We start from the raw sequence: 16,171 nt of genomic DNA on the forward strand, positions 1-16,171 counted from the left end.
GTTTATTAATCTAATGTGTAACCTAATTAGCGGGGTGTGGTGTAATACCATTTTCAATTGCAAAAATAAGTCCCTTTTGCGATGGTACCACTTTGTTTCCAAATGTACCACATTTTTGAACTAAAGGTACTACTTTTCGGCGTCCAGGTACCATATTTTCTAAACACTCGCTTAGCTAGCTTGAAGAATATTTTAGGTTATTTTGCGTTTTTCTTATAGTACATTCATGTAATAGTCAAAGAAAATTCAGTTAGACCCTAGTATAATAAGCTATACAATACTAATTCATGAAAACCCAAAAGAGCAACTTCATTTGATTCCATCGAAGGTAGATGCCAGTATAATAAGCCATACAATATATGATTGCAAAAACATACCAACCTGATCCACAATCAAAAGTTGCAAAAACTACTCTTCTTTAAAACTTAGAAAATAGCTAACAGCAACAAATTGCAAAATACCAGCAAAAAAAATGACACTGTTTAACATTACAAATGTCCCATATACCACATCATTTTAAGTACTTTTTGGATTCTGAGATCCTCCTATCCCACTTCCTCTAGCTCTCAATTGGGCAAATACAAGTATGTATTTCCTTGTTCTGTGGTAAACCAATTTGTGGCTTTTTTCCTTTGTGTGGTCCTAGTGAAAGTCCTCTTTTTTGTGTATTTGATGGACATGCATTCTTTCTGTCTCTGTGTGTAGTTGAAACAAAAGAACCACTTTGCCTCTGTGACTGTCACATATAATAAAAATTAAGGTATTACGGCATTGTATAATAATAATAAGGAACAAAAGCAATATAAAAACAGACAATTCGAAACTTTGAATAATAATAATTTTAAAAATAATCATGACACAGATATTCAAATTTAAATGTCAAGTCTTCATTTAAGCTGAGTCTTATGCAGTAGTTCTGCTGCAAAATAGGAACTACATGTTTTAGATTTTATATTACTATAATTATAAATTAAGGAAGGCTATTCTAAGTGTAAAGAAATAAGAAAGTGTGCATCAGAAACAAAGAATTAAAGAAAGAAAATGGAGTTAGCATGCTTAGGAATGCAAGGCTCTCTTCAAACTGGCAAATGTATGCTAAACTGAAAACTACTTCAACCCTTATTTTCTTTGGATATACTCTTATTGAAACTCAGAATTTGTAATTTGGTGGTTTGACAAATCTCACACATACATGTTACTTTCACAAAATAAGTGTACATGAGTCCAGTTAACTGATGGGAGATATTCTGATGACGTTTTCTTGAGTCTTCGTTCAAGTTTCAAGCTTAAATAATTTATCTTATCATGAATTTATAAATAAGGTCACATCAAATCCAACTTCTAAATATTAATTTTTTTATCTTTCTTAAAGGGCGATAAGAAAATTGAAGACCCAATCAGGGTCATCTCTCCTTTCTGTATTTCGATCAGCAAAAGGAGAAAAGGTTCTGGAAGTGGAAGGGACAATCACCAGCCAACTGGTTCTTCAACATGTGGGAATTTCTACGTGGCCTAGTATATTTTTGTGATAGTTCAACTCTTTAGTATTCAAAATGCTACTTTATATATATATATATATATATATATATATATATATATATATATATAATTTAATGGAAAAAATGGGTCACGTGACATGGTGAAAGCTTAGACTGCCCACTATAAGGAGACTTTTTTAAGTATGAGATCAGCCATTTCGTAGGCTGTAAACAAGCTAAAAGATAGGTGAAACGCATGAAAAACTTAAATTAACAGGATAATCTGCCAAGGAATGCTCTATGATGTCTCTAATTGCAACAATACCAGAGTCAAGAGCCAATTACAACAATACCTGAAAAAGTAAGAGCTATCCTGAAAAATTTAAGAAGAATCAAGAGAATTTTTGTAATTTTACCGAGATAGTAATAAAATGTTAAAGTGAGAAAAAGTTGTCAAAAGATTTGGAGGGAGTTGCTAGAATTTTAGAGAAACAAATATTTTAAAGAGAACGAAGTATCACAATAAATTTCAGTAGAAGGTACTGACTTTTAAATAGAGAATAAGAGGATAGACGTATTTTGACATAATTGCTGATATTTTAGAGAGAGAATAAAAGAGTCTAGAGAACATCTCAATAGGAAGAGAGTAACAATTTTAGAGAACTTAGAAAAGGAAAATGGAAATTTTGGAGAAAGGGGGGAAAAAAGAAATTTTAGAGAGAGGTGGTAATGGAGGTGGGGGGGTTATGGAAGTGAATTTGATTGTCATGGTGTGAATATGGGATAGACAATGACAGTTATGCAATTAGGTTTCAGTAAGGTTGATTGTGATGAACTGATGGTTATCTACAGATGTCAGAGTGGTGAGTTTTAATGGAGTTGTTAGCAAACAATTAGGATGGTGGATGGTGGCCATGGTGATGGGGTTTTAACCAGAAATGGAGAAGTGATATTCTGGTGGTGTAGGTAGTTGTCAAAAATATTGTAAGTGATTAGGGAGTGAATGATGTGCTAATCAGATGTGGCTTTATGCTAAGAAGGTCAACAATGGAAATGGTTTAGCTAGTGGAAAGACTAATAGAAAGCTTTAGCTAGAATAAGAAAGATCTTTCTATGATTTTTAAAGATTTCTTGGAAGTTGGTGATAGGGTCTTAAGAAATGTAACATGACGTATCTTAGAAAAGGGAAAAAGTAATAAATAGCACATATTAACATATAAAAGACACATATAATGGAATTGTGACTATAATGAGAAAATATGGGGGGAAAACAAGTGACTTTCTAATTACTATAACTTTACATCATGGATCAGCATGGAGACGTTATCTTTTGTCTTAGTTATGTATGAACTGAAAATATACATTAAGCTGAAATTACTTAAAACATACCATGTACTGGTGCTATTATTTTGATTGATGGAACTAATGTAGGGACAATCTAATTATAGGTATTGAAAGAAATTCTAGAAAATAGAACTAAATTTTTGTAATGTAAATTTACTTAAACTAGGAATACAAATGAAGATAAAGCAAAATTTGAAAATTATTAGATACTAAAATGCGAATAATTTCATTACCTAGGCTTTATTGTTCATATAGAAGGACAAATTGAAGATGACATTCCTTACAGAATTTAAAACAAGATACATTAATTGGGGGAGTGCTTTTTTATGTGTAGTTGACGTATACCTTTAAAACTAAAAAAATTATTATATAAGCCATACATAATTTATAGGATGGAATAAGGGGTGATTAACAAACATGTTCATAGATGGAGTGTGGAGAAATGCAAATATTGAGAAAATGCATGCTAACACAAGAATGAATAAAATTAGGAATAAATACAATTTTCAGATGGTTTTTCTTTCCTGTCAATGCTTTCATGAGAGTTGAGACAAATGAAGCAACACACATTGGGAATAAGATAAAATAAAATAAAAAAATGGTTAAGTTGGTTACCAATAACTACATATGCAACTAGAAAAAAAAAATAACTACATACGCGACAAAAGTGACATGGTCCACATTGAAGACAATGCAAAGTGAAGGACAAGATAAAACTTAACATGGATTGAGATAGTAACAAAGGAAAGCAAAGTCACAACACATATTCTACTACAGATATGCAGGCTTTAGAGTGTGATGACACACACACAAACAAAGAAGACAACAAGAACTAATATTATTTTTTTTCAGTTTTTCACCATGTTAATTCCATTCTATCACTAAGTTGCTTTTAGGAAAATTATAAATAACACAACAAAGGAAAGCAAATGTATCAGTAAGCATGAGTGAAGACTTCTCAGGTGATGAGTCCACGCAGGGTGAGTAATAAGACACCAGAGAAGTCTGCAATATAGCCCATTCAAGAATTTATACCAGACATAAAGGCTTAAAGGAGATAGGATGCACACGGAACAAATCTCATGGAAAGTGGGTTAAAAAAATAGAAATAAGGCGCACTTGAATTTCCCCAAAACCTAAGAGTGAAAGTAAACAATTAAGGCATAAATATAATAATTTAACCTACCTCACCAGTACTGAAAGCACCAAGCATGGGTGAAGACTTATAAGGTGATGAGTCGACACAGAACGAGTAGTAAGACAGCAGAGAATTCTGCAATATAATCCATTTAGGACATAAAGGCCGTTTGGTTAAAAAAATTAGAAATAAGGCACTTGAATTTCCCAAAAACCTAATTAGGAGAATAATTTAAATTACCTCACGAGTACTGTTGTCTACGTGATCGTGATCAACCTCTTTGACAATCCCATTACGGTAGGCTTCTTCAAGATTCAAGAGTCAAAAAAAAAAAAAAAAAAAAAAAAAAAAAACAAAATATTAACTGAAGAGACAAATTACTCATAAATCAAAATTGGAAAAAATTATAACTCACTGATAGTTCGTCATTTTGCAGTGTTTGGCAGTGATGGCGCTCTCTTGAATGGGTTGAAATTAGCACAAACAACTTGTGATTAGGGAATTCTTCTTAAAAATCGATACATTCCCTCTAAAAATGTGCTCTCCCTCACCCTCAAACTCTATGAAAAAGGGATAAGAATGAATTGGGGATTCTTTGAAAACCCTCTCTAAAAAAGTCTGCTTGCACGAATGGAATGTTAGGGTTAGGGGTTTGTTGATCGTTTTACAGAGAAAGGGGAAGACTGAGGGCTGCTTGCACGAATGGAATATGAAAGAGGCGCTTTAGGGCTTGCAATTAGGTCATTATAGAAAAGGGTATTTTAGGCAACACATAAAATAGGAAGAAGGGCATTTTAGGTAACACACATTATAAACAGTATTTTTTCATGTGCCACCTCAGCTTTTGGGTCAAACACATTTTAGAGAAATACTTGACCTTGACTCAGCCTCTTAGTAAATATGGAGCCCTAACCTCATTTATATGTAATAATCCCATATTTTTATTTTTTATTTTTATATTTGTCCATTTTAGGAGTATTTGGATCCCTGCATGGTGTCTCTCCTATTGAACATCCCCAGGCGTTCTTCATCATCATCTCATTATTTGTTGCAAAGGTAAACAGTTCAATTAAGTTCGTTTAGATCCCAAAAACATTTGTACAGTAATGTCCATCAAAAGCCTGTAAACTGAAATGAAAAACCTTAAACATAAATAAGACAAACAAAATATACTTAGATTAAACATATATGTGGAAGTCGGTGATCCCAATACGCTTTGGGCTTCTACCCTCTTCCTGTTCAATGGGTTAGACTAACCATATTGAGCGTATACGCGAGCGTGAGATTAGACTAACCGAAGTGAGATTATGTGTGAAAGTGGGACCAGGACTGTATATTGAAATAATGTTTGATAAGATTCCTTTTATTAAGAAATTTATCAGATGATTGTACTTATTTTTATCCATATTTCAAGACAAGTACAGGTGACAAAGTATGTCATAATTCAAAATTTATAAAGGTATTTGCTAATTCATTATTTGGTTTCAATTATCAAAAGATTTTCTTTAAATTAAATCAAAGTAATAATCAATGTTGACCCAAAATTCTTACACAGCCTGCCTTAGATGCTTGCGGACAACTACTTACTGTATATTCTGTGTTCAACATCCTCGTTGTCTCCCATCACAAAATTATTTACAACACCATAATCATTTGAATTTATAGAATCCAAAATTAAGTCACATCTCTATTTGTTTTTCTTTATTTTGTTCTTAATGTGGCAGAAAATTCGATTACAGCAACAAACTCTCACCACAAACTAAGAAGACCGTTTGAGACGATGAACCAGCTTGTTATTTTATAGTATTTATTCTCTTTTCCCTAGGTATTTTACAGTCATTAAAACAATAAAAACATAAATGAGATGGAATTACAATACCAGGTACACTGGTATCCAGTATAATCATACAGTACCAACGTACAAGTGATTCCAGTATCAAGGGAATTACACAAATACCACTGAAGAGTTATAATAATAAATAAATAAAAATTACTCCTTTTTTTATCAAAAGATGATCAACTCATAGTCTCATCCCTCTCAATTTTTTTAAATGACCATGCATGCATTAAACACAAAAGTGCATTGAAACTAAAAATAATAATATTTAAAAGAGATTTTAAGATACTTAAATTCAATTTCTAACACATTTGTTCTAGATTTCCTAAATGTGTTAGAAAATAATTTTCACTGACACACAAGCAAATCATGGTTGGGGCAACCGCTTTAACTTATTGAATCTCTGCTACTCATCCATCAAAATGGAAAAAAATAAAGTTTGGAAAGAACAAAAAAAAACTCAAGCAACAGTATGAGCATCAAAAACTTAGTCCATAACAAAAGGAGGAAGCTAAAGAAAAAAGATTTATTTATTTATTTTAGAGGATGATAAAAACGTCCACGAATACACCGGCCAACCCCTCACAACAACATCCTAATTATGGAGGTGGCCACAGCAGAGAGGTCATGCACAACTTGGTTCATACCAGTGGCCGGCGAATTGAACAGCTTCAAGCTATTCGCGCAAGTTTGGGCCTCCACGACGCAATCAGACATACCATCTTCACCAAACTTGGGATTACCAGGCAAAGCCTCATAAGCTTCTGGAATGTCAACTTCTAAAATCATCTTGTAAGCAAAAGTGCACGCATTAATGGCTTTCTGCAAGTGTGGGGTGGACCCTTTAAGCTTCTTGATCTGTTGCAGCGTCTGAGTCGCCTTCGCCTTCGTGGCATCGACCATAAGGATGGCCAGGCCTCCAACATCTGAATTGGCGCTTTAGGGTTTGATCGCAGGGTTGAGACACAGAGTCGAACGTTTGGCGTTGCCTTGCATGTTGAGGCTATCAAATCTTGTGCCATCACAAAGCATTGGATTGATAGTATAACAAATATGGTGGTAAGAAATGTGAATTTCGGGGAGAGAAACAAACTCTAGCTTCATTGCACTAATATTAGACTGTATTGGAATATATGGGTTAAGAGAAGACTGGATGATGTCAGTGAAAGCAAAGTGTTGTTTTTATAGATAGCTTCGCTTCTCTATTTGTTTTGGATCAATCCGCATTCATTTTATTTATTTATTACCTTTTTATATTTTTTACTTTAAAGAATATACATGCATTTATTTATAATTGGACCATACTATATGTATGCATATATTGTATTTCTATTTAAAATCAATTAATGGTATATCCTTACAAAATAAATTAATTTCCGTCTAAGGCCCTAACCAATAGAAAGCCTCAATTTTTTTAATTTTTTAAATACTATACTCGTATTTCATTAGAATTTTTATTCCTTTATATTATTGGACAACAACCAATAGTAAAGGCCGGGAATTTTTTTTATTATTGAATAACTTTTTATTTTCTCTCCCCTCCCCTCATTGAATATGTTTTTTTTCTCCTCTATCACTACACCAGTTGTATTACTTATTGAGTATCTATCTAATTATCTACTGGACTGGTGATATTATACTATATTGAAAAAAAATAAAAATAAAAAGAAAAAGAAAAAAGAAAAAAGAAAAAACTAAACTCCAATCCAAAAATCTGTAACATTGCATCTCAAAAAGAAAGCAAGGATGATGTTTTTTAAATAAACATAAATAACTATTGTTTAATATTAATATGCAATTTTTATATTTTTCCTCTAAAATCTCAAATTATATCTTTTGTGACCTAAAATCTCAAATTATATGGTCCCTAAATAGCATGTTGGTTTTTCGTATTCCATTGATTACAAAAGATTGATAACCACTGATGACCAGACATTTACTAACAGGCTATCGATCACTACATAGAGAATTGCAAGGGAATTATTAATGGCTTTGTCGTCATTATCTCAAGAATTAATTCCAAATAAAAAGATTGGTGTATATATATAAATAATCATATCATGATCTCAAGAATTTATTCCAAACAAAGGATTCTTATATAGATATACATATACATCCTTATATATACAGAGAGTGAGAGTATTTGTTCTCACTATGGTTCTCTTTATTTGTAATTCCTTTTCTTGCTCCCCTTTGAGATGGTTTGTTTAGAAAAAAAATCCTCTTGAATTACTCTCGATACTTACTGGATTGGTCCAGCGAAAGGTAAAAAAGCTAACTTGACGGTTGAGTTAAATTTATATTTACCAAACTTCTAATATATAATTTTTGTATACAACATATCTACTCCCTCCGTCTCAATTTGAGTGTCAAGTTTAGGGAGTAAGTTTTTAAGGGGACATGTGGAATATGCATTGTCTCCTTATAAAGTTACTAAATTGCTATTTTAAGTTTAGAATAATATTTAGCTTTGAAATTTAAAAATCAAAGTGCATATATGAAAGAATGTGAAATATATTGTTAAAAAAAGGAAAGTAAATACTTATTTTGGGATAGACAAAAAAAGAAAGTATGACACTTATTTTGTGATGGAGGGAGTATTATTTAATGAATTGACTTTCATGGGTCCCAGTTGGTTGAAATTTTAACATCCTCAAAAGAAAGAATGAATGAAAATCCTAAAAAAGAATAAAAATTCAAGAAAACGACCCAAAACAGAAGAACTACAGGAAAATAATGCAGAGAAATATATATATATATATATATATATATATATATATATATATATATATATATTAGATTTGCTAATTTTGTTTTGATTGCCTTGGCACATATTTGTGTATATATAAGGAGAGAGGTGAGAAAAGGGAAAAAAAAATAAAAGATAAAAAAGGGGAAGAACATGGAATATATCCTATTAGCAAGGAAAAAAAAAAAAAAACTTTAGCCAATTTTTTTTTTGGTTCAATCATATTCTTTAGAATTTAAGGTTAGGGGAGTAAGATTTTTAGGTTGTGGTCCAAGAATTGAAGTTGTTCAATTCGATCGAATCCTACACAATCCTACACAACTAGAGTTCGAAATTTTCGATTTAGAGAATATTTGAGAATCCAATTATTTGGATATATTTTTAAGGTATAATCCTAATAATCCATAATTATATGACTTGTTCATCCTTGTAATACATATTTTAATTTTTGTTGAATTGTTTTAAGTGAGTTTAATTTTATTTTAATTTCAGTCAAAAGCTAAAATTAAATTGTTTAATAATATATTCTCGTACACATGGTGCTGATTTGGCGCTGACTTGGTCATATTCACTTCTGTTTGTAAGATACTAAGTCAGCCTATTTAAACAATCATATTTTCCATTCAATGAATTTCTACTTCCCTTAAGGTAAAAAATAAATAAATAAATAAATAAATTATCCTAATTACAATGTCAATTAGTTTAGGCATAACATTAGTAACTTGCACCAGTTTAAAATAAATTTTGAATAGACTAAATGTAAAAAATTGTTTTCTTTGACAAATGAATTTGGGAGGATCTAGACTCTATGTTCTTATTACCATAAGAATTTGTTTTAATTACTTGCTCAAAAGGCTAGTTTGCGACTGTTCAGTCACCTAGGAGAAGTAAAATAATAAAATACTATCATATCAACACAATAAAGTTAAATATATATACTTGACAGGGCAGTGTGCTGCATCGATTGTGTAGGGTAGTAACTATTTTTTTAATTTTGGTTTTGAAGATGATTGCAGATACTTGCAGTCAGCATAGGAGTGATAGAAACGAGAGTTGAGTTCCAAATCGTAGGCATATAAGCCACCATATCCATATTCACTCACCCAAATCCAGTACAAAGTATTGTCAACCAACACAGGGCGACGTCTTCTCATGTTCATGGGGCCAGAGATGGAAAAATTTGCAGACTCCACTATTTCCCAAGAATCACATCTCATGTCGTAGGCAAGGAGGTCAAACGGAGTACTCAATAGAATCCTTTTCGAACCATCGCCGTAATCATGATGATGATTATACACTGCAAATAGACTTGCACATGGCCTATAATTAGATGGATTATGGTGCACTGGAGGTTGACTAATAGGCTCCCATGCATTCTTGCTCGGGTCGAAAATCTCACCCACCAGACCTTCCTCGATCGATGGCGGTTCCCAACCGGTATGGGTGAGTTTGAGACCGCCAAAGACATAGTTCTTGCCATCAACCGCCACCGCCTCGGGGTTAGACCTACTTTCCTTCATCGGAGCAATTTGCGTCCATCGTGTGGTGATACTGTTGGCGTTCTTGGCACGGACATTGGGACAGTATTGCTTTTGGATTATGTCGAGGCAACCGCCTATACTGTACATGGTGGAGCCGAGAGCAAGACAGCGACTCGACCAACGCCGTCTTCGCCACCGGTTTGATTGCTGTGACCGAACCCTTTCGGGTTTTTTGCCCCGACGACGGTGACGGTGATGAGACTTTTCGATTCCTTCTCCGGCGAGGAGTAGTAATGTGGTCCTTGCTCGATAGTTTAAATACGTACCAGTTGGTCCAAGTTGTCCAACGTGGTCGGAAACCCGCACGAAGACAGACAGTTTTTTCCTTCTTCTTCAGTAGATACAACCGCGGCGAATTTGATCCGAAGAGTTTCGGTCGTAGTTTTTTGGTCTTCATATTTTCAGATTCCAACAATCGTCCGAATGTTGTCATTCTCTTTGATCTCTTTAAGCCGCAATATCTATAATATCTTATGCTTTTAGGGTTTTATGACTGGAAAGAATAGTTGAGAGGACTCCTCTATATCATTGTTCGTGTGTGTGTATATATATATATATAACCGAACTAAATTTAGGAGTAACCTGAATTTGGGTTGGATGAAGTTCGAACGCCCATCCACGGATCCATTGGCGGATAGGAGTGGGTTTGCCCACCCGTACAAAAAAAATTTATTACAACTAATTTTAGTCTAAGCCTAAAAATAAAAATTTATTACTACTGTTAGTCCACTCAAAAAAATATTAGCCCATTTTATTGACAATTTTTGAATTTGCCCTTGCACGGGTCGTGAATAGGCTCGGGAGCATTTAACGTCCCATGTAGTACGTATGCATATAATTCATATAACCAGCTATAGATTCTGAAAACTCCTAACATTTATTATAGGGGCAAATAAGGATCTCCCATCAATTCGCCGTTAAGAGGGTGATAAAAATATTAAAATGCCAATACTGCAATTAAAAAAATAAAATTTTAGTTAATGTAAAATTACTATTATATTCTTTAATTTTTAGATTTATATACAAAAGAGAAGGGCATTTTGGAAATCAACAAAGGATAATTTTTTTAAAGGTGTGTTTTTAATGGTAACAGCCAAAAAGTCATTTTTTACAGTATTTTTTAATTCTTGAAAGAGTTGTGTGTGTGTGTGTGTATATATACCCAAAGTTACGCCGCTGCGGGGGGGGGGGGGGGGGGGGGGGCGGTGGGGGTTTGTTTTAGATCATGTTGATACCGATTTGTTAGAGCCATTGACGGATTTGTTGGGCTGGGCTCTTTTGTTCATACCATGTTGCTCTTATTTGCCAGGCTTACTTCAAGCCTGGGCCTATTTTATGGGCTGTACAGGCTCCCTTATTTATAAATTCAATTTACTTTTTTTAAAAATAAATAAATAAATTGATGGAACACATGAGAACATAAATTAAAAAATAAAAACAAAAATAAAAAAACAAAATGATATAGTACTTGATTTACAAAAAAAATTTAGAATTTCTCTCAATCCATAAGAACAGAGTGAGGCTACCTGAACGAGTTTCTGAATCAGGAACTTGTGGAATTTAGCATTCATTACTAAGCAAGACCCATCTGATAGGAATTCATGTTGAGGACAAATTATATTTGAGTTTTTGTGTGTTAAGATAAATTGAGAGTTTCAGATTAATATATCACAAGTAAATATTAATTTTTGTTTTTTTTTTAATTTTTAAAATTTTACACTACACCGGATGCATCCCACTAATTTTATGTGAGGAATGATATCAATCCCCAACCACCTAAATCATTCAAATTAAGTTGTCCTACTTTTGAACTGTAAATCTTTATTTAAAAAAAAAATTGATATACAGTCCAAATTGGTACGGGTCCAGTCCGAGATCAAGTTCTTAGTCTTTATTAATATCAAATACAAATAGAATGTTGTCATTTATTGCAAAAAAAAAAAAAAAAAAAAGAAAAAAAAGAAAAGAAAAGTAATAATAATAAATAATATAAAAAATACAGTAAAGTCAAATCATTGATCGGACAAATTTATCTAATATTGTTTGGCTGCAGAATAACATAAGTTGCACATGAGCCAAACAAATCATATAGCAGAGCAAGACTTGCTTCCATCAAGTTAAGGAGGAGCTCAAATCTTCAGCTCATTTCAAGTGACTCAGACCTTCACAACCGCTTGGTGCAGGCCTGCTCTAATTCATGTGGGCACAATTGGCTAGTGTCATGAGTATTTGCACATACCCTATCAGCAAGGGAGTCATCCACAATGATAGATTGAGATACCACTTTTCTTCTTTTTGTTTGAATATTTGTTTGTTGTTCTCTGTTAGGGTTGTTTTTTTAAGGTTGAGATCGAATTCTGCTGGTAGTTTTTAGTGGCTTCATAGAAAGACATTGTTTGTTTCTTTTATGCATGTTTTCTTGTTTCTCTCCCCTCCTTGAAGTTCCATGGACACCCATTTAACTGAAGAAAAAAAATTTGAAAAAAAGGAAGAGGAAGGTCTGTCATCCAAATTCATTGTAAATTGGCTACATTCAGTGACAAAAAAATTTAAGGTTTTGCTATGCCTACTTTTGTTGTAATTTTTAGAGCCAAAATGGCTCTATTGTCAATAGTGTAATCTTATAATGAATTTAATGACAAATGACTCTATTATCAATAGTGTAATCTTCTCATCAATTTAATGACATCCGCACTACCATCACATTATTTGTTGCAAAGCTATAATAATGAATTACTATATTATTTGTAGATATTTCAAATCATATATACATACATATATATTTATATATATATACACACGGCCTGTTTGTTAAGTGTTATAACATTGGATTTTTGATATTGATATTCAAATTGGGCACATATCATGTTTGAGACGGTTGATATTAGTTTGGAATAGTTCATAACATATCATATTTTTACTAAATTAGTAATATTGTATGTTTTGGTACTGTAACAGAAGAATTAAAACAAATTTCTGAATTTTCCAAAACAAATTAATTTTCGTTACCAAACATGATATGTGCCCAAAACACTCCGGCCTCAACAAAACTGTTGTTTTGGTATTGACCAAAACCGTACATAACGCCTAAAAGCCAAATGAGCCTCATAGGTGAGCACTGTAATATCCATCCACAAGGACGAGGTACCTAATGTGTATAGTATCATGTCTTCAATGGCCGAGCATGTATGTTCTCTTCCAAAGTCCGAGCATGAATTCAACGGCCGGCTCCTTTCGATAAGTTGTTGGCATGGCTACCTCGTTGCATAATCGATCCTTTCTTTTAAAAGAAACGAGTATCAGGTCACTTTGAAAAAATTAAAAAAAAAAAAGAAAAGGTTGCGTGGAGCAAACTAGCATGCTGAACAACTTGCCCATGGACTCTCAAGAAGGGGAGTGGGGATAATCATGTCACCGGTAGGAGTGAGCAAGTAACAAAGGACCTTTTTGCCCCTTTTAGTAGTCGAAAAGCAATTTGTTCACCCCATAAATTGAATTTCCTTTCAAAAAAAAAAAATCATGGTTTCATTGTCTGACTTGCAGTTAGAAGAAGACTCTATACTCTGGACACAAAACCAATGAGGTAATCTTTCAAAAAAAAAAAAAACCCTAATCATCTCTTCTTCAATTGTAAATTCAGCAAAGTCATATAGGATTTCATTCCGAATGTTGTTGGGTTCTACATATTTCCTAGCACGTACATGGACTGGTCATGTTCTTTGGTACTACAATTGGATCTCATACGACTTCTTAGTTCATAAGTTATTTCTTTTTGCCGCAATCTATTTCTTTTGGATGGAAAGAAATGCTAGAGCTTTTTGTAATAAATCATCTTCTCCTCATTACATTATTGGACTTATTAAGAGATTATTATAATAGAACATATGAACATGAAAAGAGATTATTATAATAAAAGATATATATCACTGACGTGTCTCGTGAATGTAAGCTTTTTGTAATAAATCATTTACTCCTCGTTACATTAGAAATTCTAGGGTGGGCTTAGTGTGTTGAATGAAGTGTATCATTTGGTGTAGTATTAGTACCTGCACTCGATTGGGATTGGGATGAAATGGAAGAAGAGTTGGGTGTGGTGGGCTGCCGCAGATGGTGGTAGTGGATTTATTGATGATGATGATGATGATGATGCATGATCATTCCGAATCATGAACTAGCTGTACTGGAGATGATGGTGGTGATGGATTATTAAGAGAGGGCAACCACCAGGGGAAGAGGAAGGAGAAAAGCGACCGCTGAGGGATAGATTAAGATGGAGAGCGAGGACTGAGAAGAGAAATTGGTTAAACCCGAATAGATGGGCAATGGCGCCCATCTAAATTTTACTTTCCATTTTGTACTATGTGTTAGAACTCTCACGTCAGCAAGTTGTCCAACCTGAATTTGGATACAAGCATTGTCCCTAAAAAACATCATCATCAACATCATAAAGTGAAATATACAATTACTTGTCATGTTTAAACATAATAAAAAAAATCTAGTGAAAAATAAAGTAGCACTGAAAGCATTAGCTAAACCAAAATTATCAACCTAAAAAATAAAAAATTAGTAAATATTAAAGTTCATAATCTTCAAAACCAAAAGGAAATAGATTATCAACAAATTTAAGAGATTTGTCTGCTTGCACAATAAGTGTGGAAAAAAAAGGGAATTTAAGAATTACAACACTACACTATCCATGCTAATCATTTGACTGTCAAGTAAATACCTCTCAGTGGAGAGAGCATAACCTTTAATAAGAAATTTGTGTTTCACCTTATCAAGTCGTATAGAAACTCGTATTGTAATACAATGAATAATTGAACGGAATTCTCGATCCTCACAGTTTTTTGTGTTCATTATGGGTTCTGTGTGCGTAATGTTGTCAAGCCAAATCAAGTTGAAGAAATCCCCATAGAAATGGAAAAATATGGGCAGATCATGACCATAAGAATACGATTCATAGATACGAGAATTCAAACCTTTGATAGAACCTTGGCTCCACCGTTTGAGTTCCAAATCATAGGCAATTATGCCACCATCTCCATCTCCATCTTCACCAACCCAAATCCAGTACAAAGTATGGTCAATCAACACCGGCCGGCTCTTTTTCCGGTGATATGTGTGAAATTGAGGGTCTAGTATTTCCCAAGAATCACATCTCACGTCATAGGCAAGGAGGAGGTTGTAGTTAGAACTTAGAACACAATATAATCCTTTTCGAACCATCGCCATTATCATGTTCATGTTCATCATAAGCTACAAAACACATAATTTGGCGCGCTGGAGGTTCACTAATAGGCTCCCATGCATTCTTGCTCGGGTCGAAAACCTCACCCACCGGACCTTCCTCATCTTCAATCTGTCGATTCTGTGCCAATCCGTGACCACGATAGGTGGTTTTGAGACCGCCGAAGACATAGATCTTGCCATCAACAACCACAGCCTCCGCGCACGACCTCCTAGCATTCATCGGAGCTACTTCCTTCCATCGTCTCGCGAAACAGTTGCCAGCCTCGGCCGTACAGACATTACGAGAGTATAGAAAACAGCCGATATTACGAGAGTATAGTAAACCGCCGATACTGTACACGGTGGAGCCGAGAACAAGACAGCGGCTCTCCCATGAAATCGGCGTCTTCTTCGCGACCGGTTTGATTGCTATCACGGAATAGATAGTTTAACAACGTACCAACTGGGACGAATTGGGTGATGATTGTCGGGACAACCACGAAGATAGATAGTTTTTTCGACCTTTTTCTTCCGCAGAGACAACGGCGGCGACTTTGATCCAAAGATCTTCAGTCGTAGTTTTTGGGTCTTCATACTTTCAGATTCTAACAATCGTCCGAACGTTGCCATCGATCGTCGTTCTTCTCCTTCAGTTGGCGCAATACCAATATATCTAGGGTTTCCAACTGCGAAGACGAGTTGAGGACCAGACCTCCCTACAAATACTATACGCTGTTCAAGTATTGATGATGTTTGGGAATCTGTTGGCAATTAATAAAATAAGTCGGTGACCAACAAATTTTTTTTTTTTTTGGTAACTAGGTGACCAAATAATAATCTTAATTCTTTTTTCTA

At 34.0% G+C, this 16,171-nt stretch overlaps 1 pseudogene; it reads right to left on the minus strand.

The window, feature by feature from the left end:
* Nucleotides 1–6,034: 6,034 nt before the first annotated feature.
* Nucleotides 6,035–6,819, minus strand: LOC132267556 (cell wall / vacuolar inhibitor of fructosidase 1-like; annotated as a pseudogene).
* Nucleotides 6,820–16,171: the final 9,352 nt, after the last annotated feature.

Source organism: Cornus florida, unplaced genomic scaffold (assembly GCF_030987335.1).
Source record: "Cornus florida cultivar Cherokee Brave unplaced genomic scaffold, ASM3098733v1 CherokeeBrave_3.0.0_Hap2_Chr07, whole genome shotgun sequence".
Classification (NCBI taxonomy): Eukaryota; Viridiplantae; Streptophyta; class Magnoliopsida; order Cornales; family Cornaceae; genus Cornus; species Cornus florida.